The sequence below is a fragment of the Bison bison genome, unplaced genomic scaffold (genome assembly GCF_000754665.1).
Source record: "Bison bison bison isolate TAMUID 2011002044 unplaced genomic scaffold, Bison_UMD1.0 scf7180017864144, whole genome shotgun sequence".
NCBI lineage: Eukaryota > Metazoa > Chordata > Mammalia > Artiodactyla > Bovidae > Bison > Bison bison.
The window spans coordinates 5406305-5420910 of record NW_011494716.1 but is presented as its reverse complement, the minus strand read 5'-3'; positions in this window follow the sequence as shown (position 1 = coordinate 5420910).

The following is a 14606-nucleotide window of genomic DNA, read 5'->3' as shown; positions in this document are numbered from 1 at the left end:
CTCCTAGAGGAGAACATAGGCAAAACACTCTCTGACATACATCACAGCAGGATCCTCTATGTTCTCTGGCTTCTAACTGGGCTTGCCTGATGGAAGAAAATGGCAGGAGAGAGCTGAGATTTAGAGGAGAGTAAGCTCAGAAGGCTCTAGCGGTAAAGAACCCCCCTGCCAATGCAGGAGATGTAAGGACATGGATTCAGTCTCTAGGTTGGGAAGATCCCCTGGAGGAGGAAATGACAGCCCACTTCAGTAGTCTTGACTGGACAATCCCATGGACAGAGGAACCTGGCAACTACAGTCCATAAGTCAAAAGAGTTGGATAAGACTGAGGGACTGAGCAGGCAGGCAAGCTTGGGGTATGTATTCCTCAATTCTCTTCCTGTTGGACATGGTGGGTTGGTCCCGTCCAATCACTGAAGTCCACAGCGCCTATCAGACAACACTTTCATACCCTCCCTCAGTTGCACCTGTGGCTTAAACTTTGTAATGTCTCCTTCTGCAACTATCCGCAGGACTATGCTTTACTGGTTTCCATAAATCCTGCCCCTTTGTTAAAGCTTACCCAGTTGGAGTCTGCAGTGTCTGCTAATACTGGCCCTTGCAGATGATTGATGCAATGACTGTATACCCTGATATACATACAGATGAGATCCTCAAAGTACAGCTGAAACCCACCCAGGTAAAGAAATTGCTCAAAGGCATACCACGAATCAGTGGAAGATTCCCAAACACGAACCAGAGTCTTCTGAATCTCAGGTTGGGTTTTTATCCAGAATATCAAACTCCCTTCCAATAGAAAGTAACCCCACGAGGCTTGGGAAATTTACACGAAAAGAAGAGAACTAATTGCAAGGCCTGCGGACATCTCTTTGATGAGACATTGAATATACAAAGAGATAATGGCCAGATCATGAGTAAAAATAGAACTTGCATCTGTAACCCGCAGCAACCAGCCTGTGTGCTTGCTAAGTCTCTTCAGTCGTGTTTGACTCTTTGTGATCCTGTGGACTGTAGCCCACTCAGCTCCTCTGTCCATGGGATTCTCCAGGCAAAATACTGGAGTGGGTTGCCATGCCCTTCTCCAGGGAATGTTCCCAACCCAGGGATCCAACTCGAGTCTCTTAAGTCTCCTGCATTGGCAGGTGGGTTCTTTACCACTAGAGCTACCTGGAAAGCCCCAGCAACCAGTCTAGGAAGCCAAATGATTGTAGAAACCAGCCCCAAATGGCTGGTACTTGATCAATAACTGATGGCCTCCCTAATTTTTATTCCACTTCCTATTTAGAACAAACTGGACAGAGAAAATATTTGCCCATAATCAATCACATAAGACAGGGTTCCCTGATGGCTCAGTGGTAAAGAATCTACCTACCAGTACAGGAGACTGGGGTTCGATCCCTGGGTTGGGAAAATCTCCTGGAGGAGGAAATGAAAACCCACTTCAGTGTTCTTACCTGGAGAACTCCATGGACAGAAGAGTCTGGCAGATTACAGTCCATGGGGTCACAAAGAGTCGGACATGACTGAGAGACTGAGCATGCAAGCAGGCAATCACAAGGATGCCTGCCTCTTGTTAGCCTCCCTCACTTCCCCATGCCAAAAGCCTCCATAGAGAAAACCTTCTTTTTTTTTTTCCCATTGTAAAGTGTTCCCAGTCTCTTGCCTGCCTTAGAGTCTCTGCCAAACATAAATGATGGTGGCCGACTCTTTTGCTATAGCAAGCTCTGGATAAATAGTCTTTGTTTGTTCTCATTTGGATGGTCCTCATTTATTTCTACATTGGGGTTCATCTTTTTTAAACAAAACTGACTCCATAGTGTAGAATCAAATCTGCTGACAGACAAGCTTGAAACATTCAGCAAATTGGTCAACACAGTGGATGAAGCACCAACTGAGGGTTAGCAGCTGCCATGCTGTGTCTACCAGCAGTGAAAAAGTGAAAAGTGTTAGTTGCTCAGTCATGTCTTGACTCTTTTTGACCCCAGGACTGTAGCCTACCAGGTTCCTTTGTCCATGGGACTTCCTAGGAAAGAATACTTGGGCAGCTTTTTAATCACTCAGAATTTTACCTTTTCTTATCTGTAGAGTCAGGTATTTTAATACTTATATCATTGGGACTCTGTGAGGATTAAGTGAAAAAAAGTATATAAATAATCATAAGAAGGACCATATACAAGAGGAGATCAATAATTTTGGTACCTTCTTCCCTTTTCCCCTTGAGACAGATGCTATAGCATCCTCACTTAATTTTAAAAAATTAAAAAAACACATGGAAAGCTCCTACTATGTAGTTGAACCAGATAACACTGTAAACTTAAGTTCTAACTTGGTTATGGAAAATGGAGTTAAAACCTCACAGGCTGACGTTACAACACGTCTGAAATCGGGCAGGTTCCAATTTGTTCCATCACGTTGTGCCAAATTCTGAACTAGACTGCAGGGAGACAAGAGGAAGAAATAAGTCACGATTATGGTCATCAGACACGCGGCTATGAAAGGGCGGTGGAAGCCGAAGGAGAGGACACAGGAGGACAAAGTTAAATGGATTCTTGGAACAAGCTAGAATCCAACAACAAGAAAAAATATCCATCCATTCAGGAACCAGATAGAAATGATCTCCCATGAAAGTGAGTCTATATAATTTATGAATCTCCTTTTTTATTTTTCCTGGTTAAACAACAAAAACAGACTAATGCTGAATGTGTTTAAATCCCAATTGGGCTGAGAATGGGATGGAAGGTGGAGGCATCGAATAAACTTAATATGAGGTATTTTCAACCAAGGAAAGGGGCTGGAATATCTTCTGGCTGAAACCACCGATGTTTGTCATTTCTAACATTCTGATAAACATTCTAAGAAAAAAAATTTTTGGTAATGTCTTGCTTGGATTGGAAACACCTCACCATTAATTTATTTTTTATCTTACTTTTTTATGTTTACATAATTTGGATTAGTATGCGCTTTCCACTTATTACCTACTTTTCACTTCTCAATGAACAACCTTCTCTTATAATTGAAGTTCTATAATTTACTTTCAACTATTTCACTATTTGAATTGTGGTGCTGGAGGAGACTCGTGAGAGTCCCTTGGACAGCAAGGAGATCAAATAACTCAATCCTAAAGAAAATCAACCATGAATATTCATTGGAAGGACTGATGTTGAAGCTGAAGCTCCAGTACTATGGCCACCTGAGGCAAAGAGCTGACTCACTGAAAAAGACCCTGATGCTGGGAAAGATTGAAGGCAAAAGAAGAAGAGGGTGGCAGACAATAAGTTGGTTAGATAGCACCACCGATTCAATGGCCATGAGTTTGAGCAAACTCTGGGAGATCGTGAAGGGCAGAGGAGTAGTCTGGTGTGCTTCAGTCCATGGGGCCACAAAAAGTCAGATATGATTTAGCAACTGAACAATATTCTTCTCTTGAGAGGCACTTGGATAATTTCCCAGTAGGAGATATACTAAACAGAAAGGAGTAATTATATGTTTGTCCATTTCTTTCTTATTTTATGACAGACAAACTCTAGGATGACCCCCAACCATCCTCACTTCCTGGTAATCTGGTAGTCATGACTTTGTGTAATGCTGTCCCCTTGAGTAACTTGCTTTTAACCAACAGATTGTATTAATCTGGAGGGATGTAATTTCTGTTATTAGGTTGCAAGAGATTCTGTCTCCTCTCTTGCTGGAAGACTTTTTATATTGCCTTTTCAGTTTGCAAGCTTTATTGAAGCATGACGTCACTGAAGAGGTCCACCCAGCAAGGAACTATGATCCTCAGTCCAATAGTCCTTGAGAAACAATGACAACCACTGAGTTTGGAAGCAGATCCATCCACGGTAGAACCTTGGGATGAGACCTCAGTCCTGGCCAAGACGTTGATTGCAGCTTAATGAGAGACTGTGAATCAGAGTATCCATTTAAGCCACACCCAGATGCCTGACTCACACTGAAATAGTAAATGTCTGTGGTTTTCTATGGTTTAAAGCCTTTTAGTTTAGAACTCACTTGTTACACAGCAGCAGATGACTCATACAAGCAACTAACAATTCAATAGAGAAACTGAGAAATGTAAACAAATATGTCTACTACATGAAAGGATGTTAGGAGGGCCAATAGAATCTCAGGTAATGGACTGTAGGGATGAAGAGTCACCTTTAGCTAAGAGCACTGAGAAATCTGCAAAGTCACTCAGTCTCTTATTCAGAAACGATTTGTTAAATGTTTTCTGTGTGCCAAGTACTGTGCTAATGCTCACGGGTTAAAGTGGTGAAGACGACAAGGCTCTTTTTCTCTTGATGTTTATATACTCTAGGGACAGAGACAGACAATAAAGAGTAAATACGCAAGATCATCTGTGTACCCATTCCCTTCTCCACGGGATCTTCCCCACCGAGGGATTGAGCCTGGGGCCTCCTGTGTTGTGGGCAGATTCCTTATAGTCTGAGCCACCAGGGAAGCCCCTTTCTTTCAGATGCATGAAAAGTATCACCTGTGGAGACACAGGCAGAAGAGGGAACGTGATAAAGAGTGATCAGTAGAGCTAACGTGAGGTCTTTGTTCCTGATGGTCAAGGCTGTGATAAATGCTGAAAACCATCTTTGAGTCGTGCCCCAAACAGGTGGAGGTTTCCATAAACCCAGAGGGGCAGGGGCCCTGCCCTCCTACCCCAGCATTGGCTGTTGTGCTGTCCCCACTCTGGGCAGTCCGTGACAACAGGAGGTGGGTTTAGCCCAGCAAAGGCTGTATATTGGCTCAGGCTTCTGTGGCTCCTAACGCCTGGATGATGGATGCCGCGGTGGAAAGAGGGACCCGCTTTGATGTACGCAACCTGGTTTGATTAATGAGTGGCTCTGCCGGGAGGCTACACTGGGAGTAAATTACTCTTTTCAGAAATGGCTAGATCGGCACTATTGTACTAATTATTTCACAAGCTTGGGGTCATTCCAAATTCCCTGACACACACAAGGGAACAAACACCCAGGCTAACTAAAGCCGACAGAGCTCTAATTAAAGCAGAAATAGTTTGTGACTCCCCTCTCCTTCTACCCTCCACCCCACTGGCCCTTTTTCCCAGGGGAGGAAGCTGTCAGACACATTTCCTTTCTGCCCCTAGCATGGCCCAGCATGAACCTCCAGAGTTCCAGGAAACAACCCCCAGCACCCCAGCATATACGCTGAGCACTGGCAAAGATCTCGATGTGGGGTTCAGTGTCTTGGTTTCTGATGTCTTTCTCCTAATCATCTGCACAGGTATTGTAATCACTCATTCATTCAATCCTCTGTTTGTTCATTTCATACACATTTATGGAATGCATTTTATGGGTCAGGCATGCTGAGAACTAGCAGGGTCCCAACCTTCAAGAGGCTTCTGCCTGGTGGGAGACACGCATCCATCAGATAATCACACAGATAAATAAAAAATTGCAACTGTGACAAGAACTCTAGTACAAGGACTGTGGCTTTCAGGATGTGTTGCTGCCATTCAGTCACTAAATCATGTCTGACTCTTTGCAACCCCAAGGACTGCAGCACACCAGGGTTCCCTGTCCTTCACTGTCTCCCAGAAGTTGCTCAAACTCATGTCCACTGACTCGGTGATGCTGCCCAACCATCTCATCCTCTGTTGCCCCCTTCTCCTCCTGCCCTTAATCTTTCCCAGCATCAAGGCCTTTTCCAATGAGTCAGCTCTGTGCATCAGGTGGCCAAAGCATTGGAGCTTCAGCGTCACTCCTTGCAATGACTATTCAGGGCTGATATCCTTTAGGAATGAATGGTTTGATCTCCTTGCTGTCAAAGGGACTCTCAAGAGTCTTCTCTAGCACCACAATTTGAAAGCATCAGTTCTTTGGTGTTCAGCGTTCTCTATGGTCCAACTCTCACATGACTATTGGGAAAACCCTAGGTTTTTTCCTGTATATCAAAGGACTATACAGACCTTTGCTGGCAAAGTGATGTCACTGCTTTTAAACATGCTGTCAAGATTTGTCATAGCATTTCTTACAAGGAGCAAGTATCTTTTAATTTCATGGCTGCAGTCACCAGGAGGATGTGTAAGAGGGGGATTTGCCTTGGCTGGGGGCTCAGATCCTTGAAGAAGTGGTGCTAGAGTTGACAGGGTTTAATTAACTGAAGGATGTGAAGGGAAATAAGGAGGCATATCCAAGGGGTGGAGACCGCAGGTGCAAAGATCCTGTGGAAGGAGTAAGGGGCAGAAAGAAAGGCAGTGCGGCTATAACATCAGAACGGAAGTGGACTGACTTAGATTCAGGCCTTTGCTACAAGGGTGGCCCATATGGGTCCTTAGTATGTCTGCACTTCAGTCTCCTCACTTGAAAAATGAGGATAAAATTTGTTGTTTTCCATAAACATTTTGGTGGCTTCCCCAGCCAATTCTCGTAAACACTTCCCTTGACCTTCTTTGGCCGTCTTTTCTCCCACCCATGCCAGCCTTGGTGCTCCTGCTAAACAGTATTATTTGATTTTTCCTAAGGAGAAGGCAATGGCACCCCACTCCAGTATTCTTGCCTGGAGAATCCCATGGATGGAGGAGCCTGGTAGGCTACAGTCCATGGGGTCGTTAAGAGTCGGATACGACTGAGCGACTTCACTTTCACTTTTCACTTTCATGCATTGGAGAAGGAAATGGCAACCCACTCCAGTGTTCTTGCCTGGAGAATCCCAGGGACGGGGGAGCCTGGTGGGCTGCCGTCTATGGCGTCGCACAGAGTCGGACACGACTGATGCGACTTAGCAGCAGCAGTAGCAAGGATTTCATGGACTTCCCAGGAGGTGCTAGTGATAAAGAACCTGCCTGCCAATACAGGAGATGCCAGTCTCTGGGTTGGGAATATCCTCTGGAGAAGGAAATGGCAAGCCACTCGAGTATTCTTGCCTGGAAAATCTCATGGACAGAGGAGCCTGGTGGACTATAGTCCATGGGTCACAAGGAGTCAGACATGACTCAAGCGACTTAGCAGCAGCAGCAAGGACTCCTCTGGGCTTCCTTGGTGGCTGAGCAGTAAAAAATCTGCCTGCAATGCAGGAGATGCAGGTTCTATTCCTGGGTGGGGAAGATTCCCTGGAGAAAGAAATGGCAACCCATTCCAGTATTCTTGCCTGGGAAATGCCATGGACAGAGGAGCCTGGCAGGCTACAGTCCATGGGGTTGCAAAGAGTCAGACACGACTGAGCTACACACAAGGACTCCTCACACTTTTCAGCCTCTGTGCCATCCTTGCCAATTTCTAAAAGGCCAGCTTCCTCCTAACCTACCTGTGGGGCAAAAGGAGGGATAAAACTTGCTCCTGCATTTGGGCATCTGCTCTACTCCCTGTAGACATTCACCAGGTCCTGCCCTGTGTCCTTCAAAGTTTATATCACTTATTTAGGGGGTGGTTCCTTTGTAAAATGACTGAAGTTTAAAGCAATCTGTAAGCTTCACATAACTTCATATATTCCTAATGGGGGGAGCTCCCATTTCATGCATCTTAGCCAGAGCTTTTACCTGTGCTGTTTAATTCTCCTGATGACGTTTCCCAATAGGTATTACTCTATCATTGAATGAATGATCAAGTGATGTTGAATCAAATGAACGATCAGTGTTATATAACTTGCTCAGATAATAAGTATGCGTCAGAAGTGAGGCACCGTTTTCGATGACTTCTATTTCTATCCACTGGTTTATGTATTAGTAACATATTTATTTGTTTTAGGCATGATAACTGCTGGCATAGATTGAATGCTTAGTATAAGATAGACATTGTGCTTGACACTTGCCATGTATTAGCTTACGCCCACCCTATAAGGTAGAAACCATGGTTAGCCCCATTTTATAGATGACAAAACTGAGGCAGACAGGGATTCAGTCATTTTTCCAAGATTATACAGCTGGTCAGTAGGGAAGACTAGATTTATTGCTAGGCATGAGAGGCCAGGACCACCATCTGTGAGGGACTGTCACCCCCTTCTCAGTTTCAATTCCCAGGTAAGAAAGCACCTTTCTTTCTTTTTTCTTAATATTTATTTTTAATTGAAGGATAATTGCTTTACAATATTGTGCTGGCTTCTGCCATACAGCAACATGAATCACCCACAGGTATATAAATATCCCCTCCCTCTTGAGACTCCCTCCCACCCCTTCCCACCCCTCCAGGTTGTTACAGAGCCCCGCTTTGAGTTCCCTGAGTCACACAGTAGATTCCCACTGGGGACCTATTTTACATATGGCAGTGCATCTGTTTCTGTGTTACTCTCTCCATTCATCCCACCCTCTCCTTCCTCCTCCCTCCACTGCCTGTGCCCATGGGTCTGTTCTCTATGTCCTTCTAAAGGTGGTCAGTGTGGCTGGTTAAGGCAGGCCCAGAAAGGGTGAAAGAAGGCAGCATTCACTCAGATATCTTTACTTTAGGAATTGGAGGTTTTTCAGCTCGAGGCTCCTGTGCACCATCTTAAAAGAATGGCCTAAATGAGGAAATCAATAATGCACACAGATGGTCCTGGAGATGTTTACACTATTTAAGAGAACAAATTATTCCAAAGCACCCGGGATTCATTCTTTTCCGTACAAAGGGAGAAAAGCCAGGGAATTGCAGGTCATTCTTATCTATTCATTGAAGCTGATTCCCTAAGAGGCAATTATTCTAGGATTCTATTAGTTTGCATTGGTCATTTTCTACCACCTCCATTGATGCCAATTAAGAAAGTTCCACTTTACTGCAATTTCCAGTGCAGATAAAACGTGCAAAGAACAGAATTCATCCGACGGGCATTCACTGAATGACTACTATATCCCAGGTACCACACCAGGAGCTGGAGGTAAGGAAAAACAGCCATAAGGGAATAAACAATCATGACAAATACTTATAAAACTTATAAAACGTTTCCTCTGCACCAAGTTTCTGAATGAGAAGTCATTTAATCTTTAAGCAAGCCCAGGAGGTAAGTGGGCCTCCCCAGTGGCTTCAGTTTTAAAGAATCTGACTGCAATGAAGGAGCTGCAGGAGACACGAGTTCAATCCCTGGGTTGAGAAGATCCCGTGAAGGAGAGCACAGAAACCCACTCCAGTATTCTTGCCTGGAGAATCCTGTGCACAGAGGAGCCTGGGGGTTTACAGTCCATAGGGTCACAAAGAGCTGGACACGACTGAAGTGATTTGGCACAGGCACAGGACATAGATTCTATTACTATTGCCTTTTTCTAGAATAGGAAACTCAAGGTCACTCATTTAGGGTATGAAGAGGCAGGATTTGAACACAGGAAGTCTGAAGACAACAAATAAAATCCCTTCTCTGGATTTGCCTATCCATGTAATGGGGGAGACAGACAGGAAAACATACACATGGACCAAAAGAGCAGGCAAACAAAAAAAATACACACACGACACACCACAACCACAACAACACACACTGCAAAACGGTCGTGTATTGTAAATAAAGAGAGATGAGCCACGGTGACGGCAGAGTACTAAAAGGTAGGGATTTAAAGTACTCCTTAAAGTGTCATGGGCTTCCCTGGTGGCTCAGATGGTAAAGAATCTGCCTGCTAATGTAGGAGATCCGGGTTCAAATCCTGGGTCAGGAAGATCCCCTGGAGAAGGGCATGGCAACCCACTCCAGTATTCTTGCTTGGATAATTCCGTGGACAGAGGAGCCTGGCGGGCTACAGGCCATGGGATTGCAAAGGGTTGGACATGACTGAGCAACTAACACTACATTACTATGCTTAAAGTGTCATAGAAAGTGGTGCTAAAAGTCCACTCAGATAGTTTATGTTGAAATCAAAGGGATGAGAAAGAGCAAGAGATGGGATGTCAGTGAAGATTTTCATGAGATGGAAAGTTCCGGAAGGAGAGATCCAGGTGAGTAAGGAGTCTGAGGTGGGAGTAAGCTTAGAGAGTCCAGGGAATGGAAAGAAAAATACATCACAGGGGTTAGGATTTAGTGACTCGAGGGAAGTAGCAGGGTGATGGGGGTGGGGGGTGGGGACAGTGGCACAGACCAGATTGTGTAATGAGACAAACTATGTAGTTTGCATGTTGCAGTGTTTGGAACTCAATAGACACCCAATCCGTGTTCATTTCTATGATCATTGTGTCCCATTGACTTGGATTTCTTTAATTAGATTATTTAAAGGAAGCCATCAAGATTTTTCTTAAAAATGTACCCCTCTGTCCACAGAGTTTATGCTTAGAGGATTTAGGAAGAATTCTCACCGGGAAAATTTGGGTCCATCCTGGGCATGCCAGATATGGTGCTAAGTGTCTGGAAACAACTTGAATATCCACGGATGGGTGGATGGGTAAAAGAAATGCGGTCAGCACACGAAATGGAATAGTATCCAGCCTTGAAAAGGAAGTAAATCTTGACATTTGCGACAAAGCAGATGAACTCTGAGGAGCTGGGGAAATAAGCCAGTCACAGAAGGACAAATACTGCATGATTCCACTTACATGAGAAATCCCAAACAGTCAAAATTAGAGAGTCAAAGAGAGGAAGGAAGGTTGCCAGGGGATGGGGGAGGAGAAAATGAGGTGGTTACAAATCAGCAGGCATAACGCATGCACACTCAGTCGAGCAGTCACGCCCCACTCTTGGCAACCCTTGGGACTGTAGTCCCCAAGGCTTCTGGGTCCATGGGATTCTCTAGGCAAGAGTACTGGACTGGGTTGCCATGCCCCACTCCAGGGAATCTTCCTGACCCAGGGATCGAACCCATGTTTCCTGTGTCTCCTACACTGCAGGTGGATTCTTTATCCACTGAGCCATCAGGAAGCCCAATCAATGGGCATAAAGTTTCAGTCAAACAAGGTGAGTAAGCGCTGAAGATCTGCTGTACAGTATTGTATCCAGAGTCAACAGTCCTGTACTATGCATTTAAAAATATCTTAAGAGGGTAGATCTCATGTGAAGTGTTCCTTCCACGATAAAACAAAATGAAATTTAAAATAAAATAGGGTCTCTGCTGGTGGTCCAGTGGTTAAGGCTTCACCTTCCAATGCAGGGCAATGTATGGGTTTGATTCCTGGTTGGGGAGCTGAAATCCCACATGCCTCGTGGCCCTCCTTCCCCCAAACAAATCAAAACATAAAACAGAAGCAATACTGTAACAAACTCAATGCTATGCTATGCTATGCTATGCTAAGTCACTTCAGTCATGTCCAACTCTGTGCGACCCCATAGACAGCAGCCCACCAGGCTCCCCTGTCCCTGGGATTCTCCAGGCAAGAACACTGGAGTGGGTTGCCATTTCCTTCTCCAATGCATGAAAGTGAAAAGTGAAAGTGAAGTCGTTCAGTCGTATCTGACTCTTAGCGACCCCGTGGACTGCAGCCCACCAGGCTCCTCCATCCATGGGATTTTCCAGGCAAGAGTACTGGAGTGAGATCTTAAAAATGGTCCACATCAAAAAAAATCTTTAAAAAAGTAAATTAAATAAGTGAATGGGCATTTCAAGTCTGCAGCTGAAGGACTAGAGGGCAAGGGCCACAGAGCCTGGCCAGGGACTGCTTCTCGCTCAGACGCCTGTCCTTACGCTGTCCGCTAAGCCTCTCAGCACAGATGACAAGAAGCTTGTGCCGAGAAAAAACCTAAAGGCTTTATTTTAAGCCCTTCTGTCAGGAAAGGCCCTTGGCGCAAATGCAACCATTCGACTGCGTTCTTGAAGGTCAAACAGCAGCGACGTGATCTGCTGGATTTGGGGAAACATTTAAAAAAGAAGAAGGGAATAAAAAAAATCATACCCTTCCCGAGGGATCATTTTTGTTTTTACTGAGAGACCAGGAAAGATGGGAGAAAACTCTGGAGGGAAGGAATTCAAGGAAGATGAAAACCTGCCTCTTCAGCGGCTGTTGAAATTGTTCTTAAATCAAGCAGCGGTTTCAGACAGGGCTGTGTAATTGATTATAAATGTTGGAATTTATTTCAATAAGTCCTGTCATTCCCTAGCAGCTGTTTTACTTTACAGCAAACCAACAAACAGAAGGAGGCGTTGAATGCAGCCTGTCTTCTGTCTTTGCCTTTGATGAGTCTGAATGGTTTTTTTGGAGAGGTGCTTCTGGCTGAGGTTGCAAAAAGCGAGGCCCCTGCTTTTCCCCTTTGGCAGAACAAACAGGGAGGAGACAGGGGTTGCCTTTGAGTAGCTTAGCTTCCCTGGTGGCTCAGACCGTAAAGAATCTTCCTGCAGTGCAGGAGACCCAGGTTTGATCCCTGGGTCAGGAAGATCTCCTGGAGAAGGGGATGGAAACCCACTCCAGTATTCTTGCCTGGGAAATTCCATGGACAGAGGAGCCTGGCAAGCTACAGTCCATGGGGCTGAAAAGAGCTGGACATGATGGAGCGACAACTTTTGCACTTTGAGCAGCTTGTCTTTTCAGAGACAAGATGATTGGGGCTACTTCTTGTGAATCTTTTTCTAAAGCCAGAAGGAAGTGGCTGTGTCCTCACATTAATCAGCCCAGGGAAACCATCCATGGGTTCTGAGAGAAAGTCCATCTTTTATTCTCATAAAAGCAGGGAGAGACAGCAAGGAGGAGTTAAGTCTAGACTCCACTTAGGATGTCCCAGCGGAGGATTTTCTCACTCTAAGATGAGAACATCAGAGTGTTCTGCATCCAGAACTGTTGGGAAGATGGAATTCATTGACCTAGAGCTGAAGGCCCTTAGTGGGGTACCTGGCAAACAGCACGTGCTCAGTAAATGTCTAGCTGAACCTCAGTTTAAAAGCCATCTTCCACCTGTTCTGTCTCAGGTTGATCTCTCTGTCCACTAAAGCTATGTGCTGTCCACCTAGCTCGCTCAGCATTTAGCATGGAGCACTAAAGAGATTTGAGTTCACATCCTGAGTCTGACTCCTGACTTTGGACCAATCAAATCACCTCCCACCTTTCTTTAACTGCAAAATGGAGAAACAGTGAAACAGACCACTCACCTCCCAGGATGGTTGTTATATGTATATGAGTTAATTGATGGGCAGTTGTTTTCCAGTCTTTCAAAACATATCAGACATAGAGGGGTTTATGGTGGTGGTTTAGGTGCTAAGTCATGTCTGACTCTTGCAACCCCATGGACTGTAGCCTGCCAATCTCCTCTGTTCATGGGATTCCCAGGCAAGAATACTGGAATGGGTTGCTATTTCCTTTTCCAGGGGATCTTTCCAACCTAAGGATTGAACTGGAATCTCTCTCTCTCTCTCTTTTTTTTTTTTTGAACTGGAGTCTCTTAAGTCTCCTGTTTTGGTAGGCAGATTCTTTATTGCTGAGCCACCAGGGAACCCAGAGAGGGTTACAGTATCTGCTATTTTCTGTGGCTACATTTTCTCCTCTTTCTTAAAAGTGGGCTTCCCATCTAGTTTGTAAGATTATGCAAGGCAGGCATCACTTCTTTGACCTTTTTTGTGCTCTGGATCCAGTGTATTGATTTAATCCTTTGGTGAGGGTCATTATGGGAAGGTTCTAAAGGGCCTGGGGAATTATCAGCAGCAGGAAGCTCAGAAGTTAAGCATCTTCTAATGCCTCTTTCTCCATGGAATCCCAGACTTCTGTATTTCCTTGAACATCTCTGCTTTTCCCTCCCTTCCCTGCTCTGGCCACACATTCAGTGTTTTGAACAGGTTTGGCTAACTTCCTGCCTCAGGATCTTGGAACATACTGCTCTCTATTCTGGGATACTCTTCAGGTTTTTGCAGGGATGCTCCTTCTGGTCATTGAGTCTCATGAAAAGTATCCTTTCCGGTCATTTGCCACACTCTAATCTGCTGTTCTCAGTTGGTGTACCATGCTAGTTTATGATCTTATTGCTACATGATTTCTTATCCATTATTGTGTACATCTGTTTTTCTCCTTCTGTTTTCCACCTGAATGTAAGCTCCTTCTCCATGAGATCAGGAACTTCAGTGTTTTCATCACCACATCCTTTACGTCTAGAGCAGTCCCTGGTATATAGTAGGTATAAGAAAATGATTGATTAATCAGCTTCCTTTTCTACATAATCCCACGTTTTCTTTCTCTCAGAAGCCTTCCAGGATTGTTTCAGTACTTGTTGATTTCCCCCTTTCCAAGATTTTCTGCATTTAGAGTTAACTGTGCTACATTATCTGACTCAATTTTCTTTCTAATTCTTTCATATGTGATGGTCTGAGATGATCTTTGCTTTGAGATGGACATGGAGAAGTTCCTTGGAAAATGTCTGCTTGACTAAGAAATCTCTTTGCTGGATTTGGGTGGAGAATAGGAAAGAGAGAACTCTGAAATCTCTAGAAGACAGAGGGGTAAGGGAGAAAGCAGGTGAGTTTTCCTGCATTTATGCCTTTAGGCTTCCATTTCTGGGAAAATAATGAGTTAAAAGGCATTTTCCAGACCAGTAAAATCCGGAATTTCCCTAGAGGTAGTACAGAGTCCAAATCCCTTATTCTTAAGATGAGAAAATAGGAAAAAAAAGTGAGGAAAATGAAACCCATGGGAAGCAAACACCAGTTACCACACATTTGTATTCCAGGTTATTTTCTCATCCATCATCCCGTTTAATTCTCATAATGTGTCAACAAGGTTGGTGACATTATTCTCATTTCACAGATGGGATAACTGAGGCTCAGAGAAGCTAAGCAACTG